Source organism: Panicum virgatum, chromosome 4K, assembly GCF_016808335.1.
Source record: "Panicum virgatum strain AP13 chromosome 4K, P.virgatum_v5, whole genome shotgun sequence".
NCBI classification, from domain to species: domain Eukaryota; kingdom Viridiplantae; phylum Streptophyta; class Magnoliopsida; order Poales; family Poaceae; genus Panicum; species Panicum virgatum.
Window position 1 is genome coordinate 15,185,928 of NC_053139.1, and position 16,128 is coordinate 15,202,055.

A 16,128-nucleotide genomic window follows, 5' to 3' on the forward strand; every position below is an offset into this window, starting at 1 on the left:
TGATTGCCATGTGTGTTCAAGAAGAAGATTGCCTTAAACACGCCAATGGTGGCGAGCTTGTTTTTGCAGTACAGCAAAAGAAAAAGAACTACCAAAATAACAAGAGACCTTTCCCACCAAGCAAGAATCAGAAGCAGAGTGGTCCTTCCAAACCACCTCAGCACAACGTCCAGAGAAATTGGGAAAATTTCCAGTTGAAAAAGACCAGTGCCTTGAGTGCAAAGGAAGAGGGCACTACAAGAGGGATTGCCCCAAGTTTCTGAAGGAACTACTAAGAAAAGGTGAGGACACCATTACTTTTGTAGATGAATCCCTGTATTTAAGTTATGATAAATCCACTTGGTGGATTGACTCTGGTGCAACTTTTCATGTTGCTAATTCCTTATAGGGATCAAGTATGAGGTGGACCCTGCCAAGAGGCGCAAGAAGAATTAAAGTTGCAAACGGACTAGAAGCTCAAGTCAAAGCCATTGCATAATTTCATTTAGAGTTACATAGTGACTTTGTACTTTGTCTTAGAGAAGTTCTCTATGTACCGTCTTTGCAATGAAACTTAATAAGTGTATCCAGATTAGATGATGACTCGATTGATTGTCATTTTGGTGATGGCAAGTGTGAGATACAATTTAATAAAGAATGTGTTGGTCTTGCCTCCCGACAAGACAAGTTATACTTGCTTTTATTACATGAGAATGTGAATGTTGTATGTTCTGAGAATAAGAATGCCAACGAATTGATGCAATCTCGTCAAAATTATGGCATTGTCGTTTAGGCCATATTTTGAGGGGGAGAATAGAGAGCTTAGTGAAAGCATCAATTCTTTCACCATTAGAATTTTCAGATTTTGAACAGTGTATCGATTGCATTAAAGGAAAATATGTTAAGAAAATAAAGAAAGGTGCCAAATGAAGTGCAGGAATTCTAGAAATAATTCACACAGACATATGTGGACCATTCCCTACCACTACTGTGGATGGCTATGATTCCTTCATAATATTCACAGACGATTACTCGCGTTATGGCTACATTTATCCAATCGAAGAGCGATCAGAAGCGTTGGATAAATTCAAGATATTTAAAACAGAAGTAGAAAATCAACATGATTTAAAGATTAAGATAGTCAGATCTGACCGTGGGGGGGAGTACTACGGTCAACACACCCCGTATGGCCAAGTTCCTAGACCTTTTACGAGGTTCTTACAGGAAAATGGCATAGTTGCCTAGTATTCTACACCGGGCGAGCCTCAGCAGAACGGAGTGGCTGAAAGAAGGAACCGTACCCTGATGGATATGGTAAGAAGCATGATGAGCTACTCCACGCTACCGATTAATTTGTGGATGGAGGCGTTAAAAACCTCCATTTACATTCTTAATCGCATGCCAAGTAAATCGGTGCCGAAAACACCATATGAATTATGGACGGGAAGAGAACACTCGCTTAATTATTTTCGTGTATGGGGCTGTCCAGCTGAGGCCAAAGTGTTTAATTCAAACATTGGGAAGCTAGATCCCAAAACTGTTAGTTGCCATTTTATTAGCTATCCAGAAAGATCGAAAGGGTATCGTTTCTACTGCCCTAACAGACACACGAAGTTTGTAGAAACAAGACATGCTGCCTTCTTAGAAGATCAGATTATCAGGGGGAGCATGGTAGCCAGAAAAATTGACCTTGAAGAGAAACGGGTATTCGTTTCCACTCCGATGACTCAAGAGCCTTATTTGTCGTTGCCTGTGGTTGCGGCACCGATAGAGTAGGAAACTGCAGTGCCAATGCCTGTTGTCAGTTTTCCTGACATGGTAGAAAATAAAAATGAAGACCTGTTCCTCATGATCAAATAGAACCCATTGCCATGGATGAGGGGGAGCAGCAGCAGTCACCTGTGCAAGAAATACCAGTTGCAGTGGCCCCGAGTAGGCCACAAAGAATTAGAAAACCGGCTATTTCTGATAACTACGAAGTCTATAATAGCGAAGAAATACAAATTGAGGGTGATCCCACCTCTTTTGAAGAAGCCATGAAAAGCGCAAATTCATTCAAATGGTTTGCAGCCATGGAAGATGAAATGAGATCCATGAGTACCAATAAAGTTTGGGACTTAGAAGAAATTCCTAAAGGAGCCAAAATAGTAGACTGCAAGTGGGTCTACAAAATGAAATGTGACTCCAAAAGGAACATAGAAAGATATAAGGCGCGACTCGTGGCAAAAGATTTCACACAAAGAGAAGGAATATACTACAATGAGACTTTTTCTCCGGTTTCATGTAAAGATTCTTTCAGAATAATAATGGCCTTAGTGGCATATTATGATTTAGAATTGCATCAGATAGATGTAAAGACAACATTCCTAAATGGGAATCTATACAAAGACGTCTACATTGCATAGCCGAAAGGTTTTGTCGTGGAAGGCAAAGAAAACTTAGGGTCAGGGGCGAAGCTGTGCTTTGCCGTTGGGGTCGCCAGACCCCGACGAAATCTGTCAAATCAAAGGAAAAATACTGTACAGCACTGTTCATACACGTGTTTGACCCCGGTATTAACAGAGCCGACCCCGGTGGTTCTAGGTTTTGGCTTCGCCCCTGCTTAGGGTGCCGCATGAAGAAATTGATTTATGGTTTAAAGCAAGCTTCAAGGCAGTGGTATTTCAAATTTGATGAAACAATTAGAAAGTTTGGATTTAAAAAAATGAAGAGGACAATTGCATTTATGCGAAGTTTAAGAATGGGAAGTTTATTTTCCTCGTCCTGTATGTGGATGACATTCTGCTAGCTAGCAGTGATGTTAATCTACTACTGGAGACAAAGAAATCCTTGTCCTCGAATTTTGACATGAAGGATCTTGGTGAAGCTTTGTTTGTTTTAGGAATTGAGATTCACCGAGATAGAAGAAAAGGGATTTTAGGATTATCGCAAAAGTCATACTTAGAAAAAGTATTAAAGAAATACAGTATGCATGCAAGCAAGCCCACACCTACTCCAATAGTCAGGGGCGACAGTTTCGGGAAACATCAGTGCCCCAAAAACCAGTATGAGCTCGAACAAATGAAGGCAGTGCCTTATGCTTCAGCTGTCGGAAGCTTACTGTATGCACAAGTGTGCACACGCCCTGACTTAAGTTTTGTTACCGGGGTACTTGGCAGATATCAGAGTAATCCAGGCATAGAGCACTGAAAAATGGTAATGAAAGCTTTGCACTATGTGAGGGGCACAACTGGCCTCATGCTAACATATAGAAAATCAGACACTTTAGAAATAGAAGGTTTTTCAGATTCAGATTTTGTAGGAGATGCAGATGATAGAAAATCCACGTCTGGATATATCTTCACTCTTGCAAAAGGAGCAATATCGTGAAAAAGCTCCAAACAGTCAGTTATAGCATCCTCCACGATGTATGCTGAATTTGTGGCATGTTATGAGGCCTCTGGGCAGGTCACATGGCTAAAAAAATTTGTACCCTGATTGAAAGTGGTCGACAGCATAGAAAGACCACTGAAATTATAATGCGACAATGAGCCTGCAGTATTTTATGCTCATAACAACAAGTCGAGTGGTGTTGCCAAACACATCGACATTAAGTTTTATGTTGTTAAAGAGCAAGTCCAGGATCAAACTATTTGTCTAGAACATATTAGAATGAACAAGATGTTAGCGGATCCGCTTACAAAAGGCCTACCACCCAATGTGTTTAGAGAACACCTAGCCGGCATGGGTTTAAGGGAAAGTCTATGATTCCTGGACAAAGAGGGCCCAAAAATAAGATTCTGTTTCAGACCGAAAAAGTGATTGTGGCTGTTAATCTGACGGTAATAACTGTCATGACAAGGCACGCCCTATACACTGATCTGCGATGGGATGGACCAAACTCAGATAAAGAACAAGAGCAAGAACAACGAGAGATCAACAATGAGAGATCAAGGGGGAGAATGTTGGAGTTCATCTCCAAGCCCGATCCAAAGATCGGGTTGGACTCCTTGACGCGCCCTGATCAGGGGCGCCCAGTTCGTTTCTGACTGGTGGGCCCCCGTCGCCAGCGCTATAAAAGAAAGGGAGGGGGGCCGGGGCACGGTACCCCAAGTTCACCGCTGTCACAAACCCCTCCTACAATCCTACCGATCTAGGGTAGCGCGAGGCTGACAGGAAGCTGCCACCACGTTGTTCGCCTCCGCCACTCCCATCGCCGGCAAGACCCGGTGGAGGCCCGAGGGCCGCCGGTTCACTCGCTGACCTTCTCCGCCGCTGGATCCGCACCTCGACGACCCCGACTTCCTCTGCGCCATTGGAGCAATGGCGTATCAGGGATCCAGCTCCTCAGCGCCGAGCCCGGCCGACGGTCTGCACTCCTCTCACATCTCTCTCTCTCTCTCTCTCTAGGAACTGAATCACTTGTAAATCTACCTAGAACTTGTACCCCATACTCGATTTGTATGCCTAGACTCGATCTACTCAGAACCCAAGAGTTTTTGTATCTAACACTCCACTCATACAGAGCCAATGTACGAGACGTCATACATCGTTGATAATTGGTATAAGTATTAATAAAAAAATATAGTTGCATGAAATTGGTGTAGTACATTGAATGGCCATATATTGTTTTTTATTTTAAATAAAACATCTTTCTGATGATTTCTTTGTCCATCCATTCCTTGATTGCTCATTCGTGTCCATTAACCGGGTAATTTAAGGGCTTCATGATGTGTCGCATGATTAGGACCATACCTTTTTTTTATCATAACCATAGATTTGATATCAATTCTGTACATTAATTGCATAGTCTGTTCTTCTTTCCTGTACTACACTTACAGGGATTATGAGCATACCTTCCGCTCCACAGTTGAAGTTAAAAACTTTCTTGACACCGGAGAAGTTCCAGGCAAAGGACTTCTGCAGAAGGTGCCTATATGTGTTATAAACCTGTTTAAATCATTTAACTAGATAAGTATATTTATATTATTATATATCATTTATTATGTAATTACTTCATGAGTTTCATATTCTCATATTTATGTTGTTTCTTGAAGCAGAAATCAAGTGATCCTGGTGGACAAAGTTCTGGTAATTTCGAATCCTTGGATCCATTGTACCAAATAATGTTAATTATGATTTGATTTATTTGAACATTGTGCTGATGTCCCAAATGCATACCAAACCATTTTGTCTGCGCAGTATGTGTGTGTAGGGTGTGGGGTGTATGCAGGGCGTAGCCAGGAATTCATTTTTTCCATTTTGGGAGGGGGCAACAGTGCTAATTTATCTAATAATTTAATCAAATTCAAAACTTTCAGTGCAAAATTGATGATCATAGGGGGGGCCAGGCCCCTGCGCACCCCCCCCCCCCCCCCCCCCCCCCCCGCTATGCCCCTGGGTGTATGTGTGGGGTGTTGGGTTGAGGGAGGGGAGGCTACTCTGTAACTATCTCGTTCATGGAGTGTTTAGATATGATGCAATAATCTTGTATACGATAGTAGTATAGTCACTGAAGACAATTTTTTGTAATAGTTTACAAGGCAGCGATGAGTTAATTGGACTTGTTTATAGCAGAAGGAAGTTACAGAATCTTCCTACAACATTTAATTTGCAGGTTCTAGGCGATCAATGAAAAGAAGGATGGTACTGCCTACAAATGATGCTATTAGAAATGTTCAAGGTTTGTTTTCAAACTACTATTCCTTGATGATTGAAATCCTCTTTATAAATTAGTTTTTTTTGTTTTTCCACCTGTGTTCGACCATGTATCTCAGATCAAATTGTAGGTGTCCACTAACAAGAAAGCCTACTTGAAATCACCCTTTGGCATCCATGTATCGAATAATTTTGTGGGAAGCGTCCAACCTTTGCCACATATACCCTAGTATTAAGAAAAACAGATAGGGGAAAAACAATGATCAAGATGATAGTCCCAGAATATCCACATCTAATATGTGAAGACATAGCCTTCTAGGCAATATTCCTTGTACCGCAAAAGGAAAGATACACAGAAGCCAAAGGTGGTGTAAAACACCGCATCAAATGTTTTTAACTAGTTATTTCATAGAAGTTTTATGTCTGCAATTTCATGTTTAGTTGGTAAAACAAAGATTCATAACTATTGTAACTATTCTTATTATTTGCTAATTAAGAATAATTTATTTCTGAATTGTATTCCGTTAGAACAAAAGGATTTTCAAAAGTGATTCAGTCACCGTTGGAATATGATCAGAGAGTCTCCTGATGAGCAAGTTTATGAAATTTATAGTACCATTTCTCTTACTGATTTCATTTACATATAACATATGCAGGTTATGGCTGGTCCACTAGTGGAGACATGGCCCCAATTTCAAGGAACTTTCCAGATGGATTTATGTAATCTGATCTGGAAGAGACGCATCGATCAATAACTTGTTCAAACAAGGCACCATAGTTGAACTACATATGTCAGCTGTGTGAGCTAATGCAACTGCATCAAGAACTAGTTCTATATGTCTCCTTTTTAAACAATCTTAATTTTGCCATGTGCGATTTTATGATGAAATGTAATAAAATTTAAGCTGTTATATATGTTTTTAATGATGGATATGTTTTGTTCTTGTTATGATGTATAGTAACTAGCTAAACTTGTTGCGTTTTGATGGAAATAGCATCAATTGAATCTTCATCTATATAAGCTTGACATATATAAGTTTGAACTTGAAGATCTGGTCACCTATTTTAGTGGTACATCTACATATAAGTTTGTTCTTGTTATGATGTATGGTAACTAGCTCCTTCTAGAATGCTGATAAACCTGCTGAAGAAAAATACAAGTGATGCTCAGAGATGTGGGCAGATGATATGCCAATGAATCTGGGGATGCACCCATCGCTAGCCTCTGTCCTAGGGTGAAAGCGTATGCAAGGAGCATGAAGTGGAGCTAGCTGTTTGTTTTCAGGTTCAAACCTCTTTTGAAGGATAAAACCCCTATGTCCTTTGGGTGTGAGTCATTCAATATAGAGTTAAATACACCAGCTGCCCTCGAACTTGTCCCCAGGTGCCACTTAGGTCCACGAACTTGCAAAATCGAAATCTGGCACCCCGAACTTGTTAAGTTGTGCCACTTAGGTCCATAACCCTTCAAGGGGTATGAATATATGCAAAAAAGCCCTTGAGTTTTATCATCTTCTATATCTACATCCTCCTCATCTCTTTCACCTCTCTCTCACCGCCGACGGCCACTCCGACACCCGCGTCCACAGCCGCCCACCCCGGAGGTCGCCGACACACACCTCCACCGTGCTCTAGGAATAGCCGGAGGTGAGCAGTGTGCGGCGTCGGGCGCGGCGCGGCGAGGGCTAGGGACGGCGCCCCGATCCGCCCCCACCACGTCGGTGCCGCCATGGCCGCTGCCCGGCCGCACCGCCCGGCCACCACTGCAGAGCAGAGCAGAGCCGAGGTGCGAGGTCGAGCCTCATGCTCGTCGGAGTCAAGCTCCCCACTGGGCTCAAGGTTGAGGCCCAAGATCCCGCCGCCGCCATGGCCCTGTAAAATAAACCAGCCAACACCGGGATCCGGAGAGGGAGGGAGGGCGGAGGGGCGGAGGAGTAGGCCGGCGTGGGAGGAGCAGTGGCCCTCTTCTTCCCAGCGACTCCATGATGGCCGTGACCATCTGCGCCTCCTCATGCTCCCCCATGGCAATCTCCTCCTCATCTGGCTCCTCGGACGGCTTGGCCTGCTTGGGCGGCGGCTTCTCCCGAGCTGGCCATGGATGCGCCGCCGCCACCAGCTCTTCCTGCTGCACCGACGGGGATGGGCCCCTACTCCGCCGTGCCGCCGGCTCGAGACCGAGCAGAGGGAGCGGCGAGCAAGGGGCGGCGTGCCACGGAGGCCGCGAACTCCACGGGCGGCGACGAGCATGGAGTTCGCGAGCTCTAGGGGGCGGTGGCCACGAGCTCCATGGGGGGCGGTGGCCGCGAGCTCCAGTGGAAGACGAGGAGGCAGGGGGCGGCATCGAGCTCCATGCACTGGCGGAGGAAGCAGGAGAGGCGTGGGGAGAGAGAAAGAGAGAGAATGAGAGGGAGGGGGTGAAGATAGAAGATAACAACTTTGGAGGGTTTTTTGCATATATTCATGCCATGTGGCGCCATGTCAAGAGGTATGGACCTAAGTGGTACAAGTTAACAAGTTCAGGGTGACAGATTTCGATTTTGCGAGTTCATGGACCTAAGTGGCACCTGGGGACAAGTTCAAGGGCCGCTGGTGTATTTAACTCTTCAATATATATATGGTCGGCACAATTTTAGTTAGTGCTCGTTCGTTGTGACCACATTCGAGCGAATGGACACGTGGTGTATAGAGTGACTGCCTGGACGTGGGTGATTATTAGTTCATTCCATCTCATCTTGTGGCTATGTGAACCCACGTGATCTTATCCCTTCCTGTCTCAATCCCTCCTGTGACTTATTTTTCTACAAATTACTAAGGATCTGTTTGGATGTACTAAACTTTAGCATCTATTCGCACTCATACTCTTACCAAAGTTTTTAAATAGTGGCTAAAGTTTAGCCCACTCCATTAGCACTACTTTTTGTATGGACTAGTGTTAAACTTTAGCACTTTAGGGCATTAGCACTTGAATCCAAATACCCTCTAAAACTTAGAGAGCACAAAATATATTGGATATCTGTGACTACATAGTTTTACACCTGAGAACCAAGAGCAAGAAGTTCTAAAATATGCTAGCATAAAGGATCTGCTGCGACGAGTACAAACTTCTAGTGTTAGATTTAAAAGTTTTTGGAACTACGAAGTTTATTAATATGGTAGCACAATGTTTATAGTTTCAGGTTTGAAAGTTTTCAGAACTACAAAGTTTGTTAATATAGCAGTACAAAGTTTATAGTGTTAGATTTAAAAGTTTTGGAACCACAAAGTTATTGGTACCGTAGTACAAAGGTTATAGTTTTAAACTAAAAGTTTTGGAACTACAAATTTTATTAATATGGTAGTACAAAATTCATAGTTTCATATTTAAAAATTTTAAAACTAACAAAATTTATTAATATGGTAGTAAAAAGTTTATAGTTTAAATATAAATGTTTCTGGAACTACAAAGTTTTTTAATTTTGTAGTGTAAAGTTCACAGTCTTGGATTTGGTAAAAAATTATCACAGTCTTGGATTTGAAAGTGTTGGATCTACAAAGTTGATTAATGTGGTAGTACAAAGTTTATATTTTCAGATTTAAAAGTTTTGCAACTACAAAGTTTTTTATGTAATGTTTAGTGTTTTTCTATTACGAGCAAGCACCTTAATTTGAGTATAATGTTATATACACAGAAACTATAATGTTTGGAATGTGTCAGTATGAAGTGATGCACGAAAATCATCGGAAATGGGAATATCTAGTGACGCATGCATGCAGCACAGGACCAAATCAAATTTATTTTCGCTTGTACATACTACGAGTGCGCGTGCGCTGCTACGTACAGGTGATGTGTTGACAGTCAAATTTGGCACCTGCAGAGGCCGACCGGTAGAATTAGGGTTTTTGTAAAGAGTTTTTTTGTAATCCTACTCGTAAAGTGATACGTCTTCCCCGGCCTATAAATATAAAGGCTAAGGCCGATTGAGGTTATCCCCAATCGAATCAATCAAAATATCACATTACTTTTGTCTCTCAAACCCTAGCCCCTTTCCAAACCCTAATTGCTCTCTTCTCTCGTCTCGACGGCGTTTGAAGACGTTCTGAGTGGCTTGCCGATCTCAGAGCAACCCTAGCGTGACGAGCTCCGATGGGGTCCCTCCCGAGCTCGCCATTCTAGGTCTTCAGCGAGGCCCTGCTTGCACCGGTCAGACCGGTCGGCGGGACCGGTCAGACCGGCCTGCCCAGGGTTTCGCGGGTGTTGATCGTTTTGATGATCGTTCGCGCGTGCTAGTGCATTTGAGTGTGTTTGGCACGATTTTGTGTCAACACACTTTTTGGCGACTCCGCTGGAGAAGAGATTAATCTCCAAAACCGATCTAATCTATTTTTTCCAAGAAGATGGGTACTCATTGTGAGATTCACAATGACAACGTCATCAAGACGACCATGGAGGAGCTCACTGAAGACGAGCGCCGAGCCTACCTCAACGCAGAAGAGTACTTGAAGGAGCAATTCCTTCAAGGTTTCAAGAAGGAGCGTGGAGGCCTTTTCAAGAGGGTCGGGGAGTTCGTGATGCCATCCTTCAAACTGAACAATGACAAGGTTGAGGTACCTCCCAACGATCCCTCTGAATTAATTAAGCAATTGTCCCTCATGGTCGATACGAAAATATCTGCTGCGCCAGTAGCTGCGGGAGAAACTTTTGCAGGGCATAAGGATGAGATTGCAGCGTTAAGAAAAGGGGAAAAGTGTCGAGGATGGCACTTATTTTACAGATCCGAATTCGGCTAGTGCATCTGCTAACCCAGAACAACTTTATGGGATGCCGCCAAACTCTTTTCCAGGGCAAACACCGCCACCACAGTCTGTCCATGCGCCATCGGTCCGACCGGTCCCAGCGACCGGTCAGACCGGTCCAGGCAGTCAGACCGGTCAGATGACCGGTCAGACTGGTGCGATGGTGCAGAATCCGCCATCCCCTACACCGCTCGCTACTATCCCTAGTTCGGCTGCCCCTAGCCGAACTAGTGAGATGGTGCCATACACAGCGCCCAACACTGTAGTATAGCAGGGATCTGGACCCCAACAGGGACCGATTCCTAATTCTACCATGGCTTACACTGGTCCTAGTGCACAACGCATTTCGTTTTCTTTACATGCTTTGACCAGTAATAATTACCAAGCCGATTTCTTTAGGTTCAAAGAGGATCTGGCTAGGGTACTTAAAACAAAGCTTAGGATAGATATGGGTAGTTCACGTTTATATCAAAAGCCGTATCCTCCTGAATTTGATTTTGTTTCATATCCTGCAAGTTGGCGTACTCCCGAGTTTGTTAAATTCAATGGTGATGATTCTCATACGACTTGGGAACATGTTAGCTAATATATCTTGCAATTGGGAGAAGAGGGTCTTAATGATGCTTTGCGGGTTCGCTTATTTTCTTTGTCGTTGACCGGGACCGCTTTCTCTTGGTTTTCCTCGCTTGCGCCGAGCTCGATTTAAAATTGGAATCAATTAGAGCGCAAATTTCATGATCACTTCTTTAGCGGGAAAACTGAAGTTAGATTATTGGACTTGACATCGGTTAGACAAAACCGAGATGAATCGGTTTTTGATTATTTTCCAATGGTTTAAAGCTTTGAAAAACCGATGCTTTAATTTATCGCTTTCTAAAAAAGACTTGGCGGATTTGGCATACAATGGTTTGCGTACTTATTTAAAAGAAAAACTTGAGGGTTTTGATTTTATTACAGTTAATCATTGCAAATACGAGCCATTGGTGTTGAATTTAAATATAAAAATTCAAAAGATTCTTTTAAGCCTCATCGGTCCAACACACATGTTGTTGAGAATGATTCGGATTATTCGGACGATGAGGAAAATGGAGTATACGCCGCTGAATTTGTTTGGCCCTCAAAGGACAAACCATCTACATGTCCTTCGCTTAAGCCGATTCAAAAGAATCGGCAAAATGAGATGAAATTTACTTTTGATGTTTCTAAATGCGATAGAATTTTTGATGAATTACTTAAGCATGGAAACATTCGTTTATCTCATGCTATACCGTCGCCGAAAGAATTAAAAATGCATGCATATTGTAAGTGGCATAATTCTTTCTCGCATGCAACTAATGATTGTAATATTTTCCATCGACAGATCCAATCGGCTGTAGATGAAAGACGATTGGTACTTTCTGAGATGCAAGTAGACAATACTCCCTTCCCTATTCATACTTTGGAGCTGAACAATCCAAAGGTCCTCCTTCGGCCGGAACAAGCCGAAGGGGCTAAAGGAAAGAATGTTGTGATTGGTGATCCAAGGCCGATGAATGCTAATGACAAGATTCTGGCCAGAGAGGTTGTTATGCAAAAAACCCCGATGGAAAATCAACACTGAGGATCACTGTTAATGCCCCTAAGCCCGGGGGTAAGGAGATTCTGCTAGTCAGCCTACTGTCCAAGCGCGACCGGTCAGACCGGTGTCACCGACTGGTCAGACCGGATCCAACAACCGGCCCGATCGGCCCAGCGGCCAGCCTCGGACTTTCAAGCCAAAGCGTCAGGAAGTGGGCACTTGAAAGACGAATAAGCCAAAGGTGCAGGGGCGATCTGCAAATCGGGGACCTACCTTTGGACAGTTGCTAAACAAGTACACAAAGGCCGTTCAACAAGATCGGCCATTAAAAAAGAGACCACGCTCACCACCGCGTCAAGGCAATGCTTCACCTCCAAGGAAGGAATTTATCAGGCGCAGAGATGTTTTTCCACAATTCCCACCGCAGCAAGTGTACACTATGCCATGGGCTCCACCGGCGTCGAATGCTTTTAATCCGGTGTGGGAGCATGAGGAAATTTGGCTTCAGTGTTTTCCAATGCCATATCCACCGCCATATCAGAGGGATGAAGGATCCAGGACGCCAGTACATGACTGATTGGGGTCACGCCAATCTGGTCCAGCACCCCGGGTCCAACCAGTCAGACCGGTCCCTTATGACTGGTCAGACCGGTCTTAGCAGACACCGGCGCAGTTTGCTCCTCCACGAATGGAATACCGTGTGAGGGAGAAGAAGCAAGATGTGCAACTAGAAACGAAGTCAGAAAAGTATGAGGCCGATGCTGTTGTTCAGATCGGCGACATCAAAGTGGTTGTGCAAGACAAGGGTAAAGAGCCGATGATGTTTGGCAAATCGGCTACCCCTCCTGCCTAAGAACCTTTCAAGGCCAATAATCATGAGGCCGGCAGCAGCAAGGTGGCAGACAAGTATCATCAACCCCATTGGTGTCCAGAGGGGTTGACACATACCCAAAAGAGGAAGCTCCAACGCCTTCACAAAAAAAAAAGACAGAACAGGAGGCGGAAAAGATGAGGGATGAACACTTCAACAAGTACAGACCCATGGTCCCTCAAGGCAAGGCGTGGTAGGTCAAGCTGGTTGACCAGCCAGCAGCGCAACCGGTCGAACTGACCCCAGTGACCGGTCATACCGGTACGCCCGACTGGTCAGACCGCCCTGAGCAACCGGTCAGACCAGTCGAGCCTAGTGCAGAGAGCACAGCCGAAGCAACAACATCCATTTCGGCTTCTCGCATTGAATCGGACAACCATTAATGTTGTGCATATGTCTTCGGATTACTTCATAGTACCCGAGGAGGAAGTGGCTCATCTTCAGTTTGGGCCTCGTGATGCTGTGTTCCAGAAGCCCAAAGAATCGGACAACCATTTGAAGGCTCTCTACATGAGGGGGCATGTTAATGGAAAACCGATTTCTCGTATGCTCGTGGATGGTGGGGCTATTATAAATCTTATGCCCTACTCGTTGTTCAAGAAGCTTGGCGGAATGACAAGGAGCTGATCAAGATGAACATGACGGTCTGCGGCGTGGGTGGGAGTGATCCCATTGGTGCTAAGGGGGTTGCTTCCATGGAGTTGACCGTTGGAAGCAAGACGCTCGCCACAACATTCTTTGTCTCGGAGGTGCAAGGTAATTTTAGTTTAATACTTGGGCATGATTGGATTCATGCCAATCAATGTGTTCTATCTACCTTGCATCAGTTTCTTATTCAGTGGATCGGCGATGAAGTTGAGTTAGTGCATGGTGACACTTCTTCTTTCATTGCTACCACCAATTCCAACTCTATTAGTGCCAATGACAACATTAAGTGCTTATCGGGCTTGGATCTGTCCGATTACGAGCTTATCAGTTGTACCAAGGATGGCTTCGTCCCTGCTACTCTAAAGCCGATGGAGAATTGGCTAAATCATTTAATGTTATAAAATGAGCCAAGCAGGCGACTCGGGCGCAACCGGTCAGACCGGATCCCTCGACCGGTCAGACCGGTCCTCTTCGGATCGGCCATTAGAGTCAACCGGTCAGACCGGTCCAACACAGAGTGGCTCCAGCAGCGTATTGAACACCATCGGGCGCGTACAAACGATACGTGTGAGGCTATTGAAGAGTCAGAGGACATGGACAAGCTGGGCCAAGGTTTTACGTCAGCTGATCCTTTAAAAAAGGTAGATCTAGGTGATGGTATTATTCCTAGGCCGACTTTTGTAAACAAAAATTTATCGGTTGAGTATAAAGTCAATTTAATTAAGTCATTAAAAGAATACATCGATTGTTTTGCTTGGGAATAGTTTGAAATGCCTGGTTTAAGTCGTGATCTTGTTGAACATCGTTTACCAATTGAAGCCAATTTTAGACCTTATAAACAACCGGCTAGGCGTTTCAATTCTAGTATTTATGATCGAATTAAAGAGGAGATTAATCAATTGCTAGATGCTGGTTTTATTCGGTCTTGTCGTTATGCGGATTGGATCTCTAATATTGTGCCCGTTGAAAAGAAAAATTCGGGCAAAATTCAGGTTTGTATTGATTTTAGAGATCTCAATAAAACTACTCCCTAGGATGAATATCCTATGCCTATAGCCGATATGTTGATTAATGAAGCTTTCGGACATCGTGTTATTAGTTTTCTTGATGGTAACGCGGGTTACAATCAAATATTTATGGCCGAAGAAGATACGTCTCAAACGGCTTTTGTATGTCCCGTATTTGTTGGTTTGTTTGAGTGGGTAGTTATGACTTTTTGGTTGAAAAATGCCGGTGCAACTTATTAAAGAGCTATAATTTTGGTCTTCCATGATTTGCTTGGTGTCATTTTGGAAGTGTACATTGATGATATTGTTATTAAATCGACCGGCCTAGATCATCATTTAGCCGATTTAGGACTTGCTCTTGAAAGGATGCGTCGGTATGGTTTGAAAATGAATCCACACAAATGTGCCTTTGGAGTATCGGCTCGAAAGTTGCTTGGTTTCATTATTCATGAGAAGGGCATAAAGATTGATCCTAAAAGAATTGAAGCCATGAAGAAAGTTGAGGTTCCTACTTGCAAGAAGGATTTGCAAAAGTTTTTAGGCACGGTAAATTATCTGGAAAGATTGATGCTTTTACTCCTATTCTTCGGTTAAAGAATAAAGCCAAATTTACTTGGGGGGCAAAACAACAAGAGGCGTTTGAGAAAATTAAATATTACTTGTCTTCGCCGCCGGTCCTTAAGGCGCCTAGGAGGGGTGTTCCTTTTAAACTCTATATAGCGGCCGAAGATAAAGTTATTGGGGCTGTTTTGACTCAAAAAACTGAAGGCAAAGAGTATATTGTTACTTATATAAGCCGACGACTTATTGATGCGGAAACAAGATATACTTTTATTGGGAAGTTATGTTTATCTCTATATCATGCTTATACCAGATTGCGATATTATCTACTATCTAGTCCTTGCATAGTAGTATGTCAAACCGACGTGATAAAGCATATGTTACAAAAACTGATTTTAAGTGGAAGAATCGGCAAGTGGGCATACACTTTGGTGGAATATGATTTGGCTTGTGAACCATCGAAATCTATGAAAGGCCAAATTGTAGCAGATTTTATTGTTGAATATCGAATTAATGATGAGCATGATTTGTAAGTCGGCTATATTATTTGCATACCATGGAGGCTATACTTTGATGGATCGGTTTGTGATGATGGGAGAGGAATTGGTGCTATTCTTATGTCTCCAAGTGCTGCTACTTTTGATTTTTCAAACCGATTAGAGGAATATTGTACAAATAACTAAGTTGAATATGAGGCGCTTCTATTTGGCTTGGAGATTTTGCAATCCATGGGCGTGAAGCATGTTGAAGCTTTTGGTTATTCGCTTCTCGTTGTGCAACAAGTATCTAAGGTATGCCAATGCTATAACGGTTCATTAAATGCATATCTTGATAAATACCTCGACATTATTTCTTCTTTTGATGAATTTGTTATAAGACATTTGCCAAGAGAAGAAAATGGAGAGACTAATGCTCTGGCTCAACAAGCATCTGGTTACAATGTCGAAAAGAAAAATTTCAACATTAGAAAACTGATGCGAACCAAAGCCGAGTTGCTGGTTCTAGACGAACCGGTCCGACCGGTCGGCTCTACTGGTCTGACTGCCCAGACCGGTCTGACAGGTCCAGAGACCGGTTTGACCGCCCAGACAGTT